Genomic DNA, 6,168 nt, shown 5'->3' on the forward strand with positions numbered 1-6,168 from the left:
TTGGAATATGCATGTTAGAAAGATCATTCAGAATTACTTTTGCTCAATTTTTATGTGTAAAAACCCCGTAAATTAGCTTGAAATCAAAGTCTAGATATTGCCACAGGCAGAAACACATATTGTTGTGAGTTCTTCTGTAAATGAAATTAACTTTCACTAAAAATACTAAGGTTGTATCTATACTTACTAATTAATGTTTTCCTGCAGACTTAAACTCTTGTCATTGTGAGTTTCATAGTCTCTAAGCTCAAATTTAGTTACCAGTTTGGGCAGCTAGCTCCTTGTGAGTGAGTAATGAACATAGGACCTTTATCCCTTTACCGAGAATAACATATTATTAGCAAATTACTGTACAACTTAGTAAAAGGTGGTTACAGTGGGAGGAAAGTGCGATTTCAGGAAAACTTTATTAAAGGTTCCGATTAACTTCTTTATGAACAATTATAGGAAAAGAAAATGAGATAAAATGAATTGGATTTTTCTAATAAGTTAAAATCAACTAATGAGCCATAGCTTTTGCACAAATTTAAAAATATAATTTCTATAAAAATTTTAATATATAAGTTTATTTTAACTTTGAAAAAATTTAATTTATTTTTTTAATATTATAAATGTTTATGAGAAAATATATCCAAATAGAACGTTAATGCATTTTCAATCATATTAAGAAGCTTATATGATTTGCCAGGCATAAGAACATAAAAATGGATATTTTTATTCTGTATTTTTTTTATTCTGAGCATAAAAAATGGATATGAGAGAACTTTGATCTATCAAAATATTTTTCACTTGAAATTAATTAATACTAAAACTAAGCTAAACAAAGAAAAAAATATTTTTATCTTCATTTTCTTTTTAAATGATGAAACAATCGTTTGAATCTAATTTAGAAAACTAGTATACTCCAATTACCAGTGGATTAATTAACGTAAAATTGTTTTAGTTTAACTAAAGATCTCTGATTTAAATCTTTAATATTTTCGGTTGGAAGATATATGTGATCTAGAAAAAAAAAACTAATATGATCCACTAGCTAGCTCAGCTCTAATTAAACTGATTATAAGCATGAAGTTATGAGTTTTATTATTTTCAAGTTGTTTCATCCGCAGCTAAATCGATGCATATATAGAGAGAGAAAGAGAGAGACCATTTTTCGTAGAAACGTGATACAAGAATGTAAGAACTGAAAAAGAAAAATGAAAACAGTGGAAGACAATAATTGACTAACAAATGTTAATCACTCTTCATGTCTAATATTTGAGTCGCAAAGTTGTATTCTAGAGGCACCTATTTCTTGTTTACAACAAGAAAATTGAAGCACTGTTCATGAAATGGAAATTCTGCCTCAATGTGTAATATGCAACATAGTATGGAGATTGCGTAGTAGTCAAGGGAGATTCGTTGGGTAGGTCAATTTTGTTGAAATTTATTTTTATTTTTTATCAACAGATGAATAATGATATTGTTTACGAATAATCAAGTACAGATAATAATTCTTCGTAATTAAATTTCTATCAAAGATTCTCATTAATCTCATCAAGAATCAAATGTCTGCTCCACACATTTGCAGCAGCCAGTGAGAAATTCGTTTCTCACGTGTAAAATGACAAAGATTAGGCAATCAAAATAGAAAAATATATACCTCGAGAGCAAGAAAAGTCTTTAGATGACACGTTCAGACAGGAAGTTAATCAACGGTTAAGTTGAAGGTTTTTGACAAATAGGGAAGTTTTGGTACATTTTAAAAGTTTCTTAGATGTCTTTCTAATTCTAGTTACTTCTTGATCTGCCAGTTTGTGACTTTTATTATAAGCAGCTTTAGCCTTTAGGCGCTATAGTGTGACCCTTTTTTGACAAAATTTTGACTGACACATTCAAAAGTAAAATTAAAAGAAATGGAGAAAGTTGGATTCTATAAATTAAATTAAAACTAATTTACTTAAATTACCTTAATAATTAAGACATAATATTTTTCACTATATATAGTTACATGATATAGAGCTAGCTTTGGTGACAGTGTCTATGTTTCATATGAAAAAGCTAGATTTTATTTCTATGTGTGTGTATGTATGCACAGAGTGTTAAAGCTATGCAATGAATCAACTTCTAGAGGCAAATGATGGAAAAACAGCTGTAATAATGTCAATCAGTGAAAAGAATAATGCAGACAAAATAGTTAATAGAGATCACTCCAAGTGGATGCTATTAGATCAAACATGAATAATCATAAAGGCTATATCTTCCAATTGATTAGTGCTAATACTCCATTTTGATTCTATGCATATCTCACTCATAATTTTCAAAGAATCTTGCGTTCAATTTTGCTTTCACATCGGACATATACTTTTGAAAGATAACTGAAGGAAATATAAACAAACAAATGGACATTAGTTCCAATAAAAGATCTTTATAATTTCAGACGACGAAGAATTTCTTTCGACCGTAATGTTAGAAGTTCAAATATCCTAAAGTCTTCACTTTGGAGAAGGTTTTATTTCTTACTTTATCAGGTAAAATATTAATTAAAAATAAAAAAATGCAGTGTTATTAATTTAGGATTTAATACTTTTTTCATTTTTGTAATTTAGTATTTTTTTATTTTTGTCCTTAAAAAATTCGTTTTAATCCTTATAAAATATATTTATCCTTAACCATTTTATATAGCATTTTTTTCAATGTTTAAAGCATTATTTTTTTCTCCAAAACACTATTTAAAATACTTTAAGAATAAAAAATAAAACAAATGTGTTTTGTAATGACAAAAAAAAATAATTACAAGGATAAAAAAGATATTTAAGGCTTTTAAAAAAATCAATACACTCCACATGCCTATAATATACTAATAAATATATTTCACGCATAATACACCTATTTGTTTTTTTTTATTATAATTTAAGTAAGAAATACAAGTAATTTAGATTCAAGAAAAAAAGTAAATTTTAAAATAAAAACATTTTAATTTATGGCATAAATAGTAAATATTTCAAACTAAAAAATAATATTAAAAAGTAACTAAGATTAGGATTAATTTGAGAATTTGAAATCATAAAATATTTTTTTTTAATTTGAAACATATATATAGTTAGTGTCAGTCAGGCCAACGATAATTTGACGCTGCCAAAATAGCTTTAGTCATGTACCTAAAATAGTATTGCCCACGTCGACACTAATATTAGTGCCATTCTTTTTTTAATAGTCATAACTTTCATTTTAGCGTCGACCACATTAAGCTAATGTTAAGGGCATGTTTGGGTAAGTTTTTTTAGAAGCACTTCTAAAAAAAGAAAATAAGAAAAAAAAAGATGAGATGAGTTTTTCCATAAGTAAAAATAAGCTCTCCATAAGTTAATTTTTAAAAGCTCAATAATATAGCTTCTCTAAAAGATGAGATGACATTTACAAATTAGTTAATGAAAAACTCATTTTAGCTAATGGAGAAGCTTATTTCATTTTTTTTCTTCTTATTTTCTTCTTTTAAAAGTGCTTCTAGAGAAGCTTACACCCAAACAGGCCCTAAATGGCAATTTTTGACAAAATTAATATCCACAACTATTTAAAGATAAAACTTAGAGACAGAACTTATTCTATCTCTATCAGCGACGAAAACAGAGATGAAATTTAAGAAGTAGAGATGGAAAAGGAAGTCATGGATAAGAGGCGGTGTAGTTCTATTTGGGGTGATGATGATATGAATGAGTGGCTTCTCCATCTATTGGTTTTTCGGCGAATTACTTTGCTTGTGGGATACAAATTGTTTTCAATTATCAAATCAATTTGTTAGTGACGGGTTCATTGGATTGGAGGCGGCGTGGAAGGAGAATGGGAGAGAAGTTGTTATTGTTAATATATATGCACCATGTGATAAGGTGGGAAGGAGAAACATGTGAGAGGAGTTGAGGCAGTTAAAAAGCAATAGCCATATTTGTTGTTGGTGCCTTGTGGGTGATTTTAATTGTGTTAAGGGGGCATGTGAAAGAGTAGGGGTTGGTGGGGAGGACGTAGGGGTTGGCGAGAGTGAAGAACTTAATGATTTTTTCATGAGGTGGGAATGGAGGACTTGTCTTTGGTAGGTAGGCCAAATGGAAAAGCAAGAAGTCATATTGATAGGGTATTAGCCACAAGTGTGTGGTTCGATGCATGGTCGAGTTGCTCACAATTTATTCTTGACTGGAATATATTAGCTCATTGTCCAATTCTTGTCAAGAAAAAAATTGTGGATTGGGGACCTAAGCCCTTCAAGGTTCTTGATTGTTGGCTCTTGGATAAAAGAATTATCAAATATGTGGAAGATGTAAAAGTGGATGGTTGGGGAGCATTTGTTCTTAAAGAAAAATTGAAGGCATGAAGAAAGAGCTAAAGATATGGAATGTAGAGCACTTTGGAAACTTGGAGAGAAGACAAACTCAAGTTGAAAAAGAATTGAAGTTGGAATTAAAAGAAGAAGGTGATCTTGAAGAGAAGGAGTTAGAGACGAAAAAATGGTTGCAGGAAGAATTTTGGAATGTGGCCACATGTAACGAATCTCTTTTAAGGCAAAAATCAAGGATGAAGTGGTTGGTAGATGGAGATACAAATTCCAAATTCTTTCATGATAATGTGAATTAGAAGAGAAGGAAGTGTTTACTAAAAGGGCAAAATATTGATAAGGAATGGGTCGATGAATCATATAGTGTAAAAATGGAGGTGAGAAATTTTTTGAAGATAAATTCAAGGAAGGGATGGAAAAGAGGCCAAAGTTGGATGCAATGGAATTCAAAATGATTTCACAAGAGGATAATTACTTCTTTTTGGCCAAATTTGAAGAGGAGGAAGTAAGGGAAGCGGTATGGGACTGTGGAAATTTGAAAAGTCCTGGACCGGATGGATACAACTTCAAGTTCATCAAGGTGTTTTGGTATCTCCTCAAATATGATGATGAAGTTTCTTCAAGAGTATCATAACCATGGAGTTTTTCCTAAAGGAGGAAACTCTTGTTTTATCTCACTCATACCTAAGGTTAGTGATCCACAAAGTTTGGGAGATATTAGACCAATATCACTTGTTGGTTGCATGTACAAAATATTGGCTAAAATTCTCTCAAATAGACTAAAAAGGGTGTTAAGCAAAATCATTTATGAGAGATAATTCAAGTTCTTGGGTGTAAGGTACTTGTTACAAAGTGTGTTGGTGGTTAATGAAGTGGTAGAAAAAGCTAAAAGGTTGAAAAAAAATACTTGTTATTCAAAGTGGACTATGAAAAAGCATATGATTTGGTAATTTAGGTCTTTCTATTATATATGCTTCATAGGTTGCGATTTGAGGAGAAATGGATTTTGTGGATTAAAGGATTCTTGGAGAGTAGTAGGGTGTTGATGTTGGTAAATGGGAGTCCAGACAATAGAATTCCTGGTGTCTAAAGGACTTAGACAAGAGGATCCGTTAGCGCTATTCTTATTTAACATAGTTGCTGAAGGGAACAAAAGGAACAATTGGGTGAATATCCTTCAATATGCAGATGACACTATCTTCATGGGTGAAGCCACCTTGTCCAATATGGTTACCATAAAATGTATGCTTAGATGCTTTCAAATTGTGTCTGGACTTAAGGTGAACTTTTTCAAAAGTAGATTTGGCACAATTGGGGTGAGTGATAACTGTTATGCATGCATTTTTTGTATATTGAAATCGCAAAGCAATTATCTCATTTTCTTATCTTTTATTGCTTATTTTGTATTAAAACAATAGAACTTAGCTTCTTTTGAGTTTTTATTCAGAACATACTAAAGTTAACAATTTTGGAGTAACTTTTGTCACATTTTGTGTAGAGATGAGTTGTAGCAGAGGAAGAGAAGCAGAGGAAAACAACCAATTGGTGCAAGGAAAATCCATATTCGGAGCTCTGGCTGATCCATTTCAATCCATTTTTCTTCCATTTTCTTCCCTTTCATACCACATTTATTTTTGTAAGTCTCTCATGACAATGAAAGGGTAAAAATCACCAGTTGTTGGGAGCTCTAGAGCCCAAACTCTCTGATGTAATGATTCTAAACTATCTTCTAATATAATGCTATTATTATTATTCATCCATGTGCTTATTTATATACTTATGGTTTTATCATCCATCTTTATGTACTATTTTAGGATATAAATATTCGGAAATGTTTGTATTTTTAAGAACCTGGGAAGAAT

The sequence above is a fragment of the Glycine soja genome, chromosome 1, assembly GCF_004193775.1.
Source record: "Glycine soja cultivar W05 chromosome 1, ASM419377v2, whole genome shotgun sequence".
NCBI classification, from domain to species: Eukaryota; Viridiplantae; Streptophyta; class Magnoliopsida; order Fabales; family Fabaceae; genus Glycine; species Glycine soja.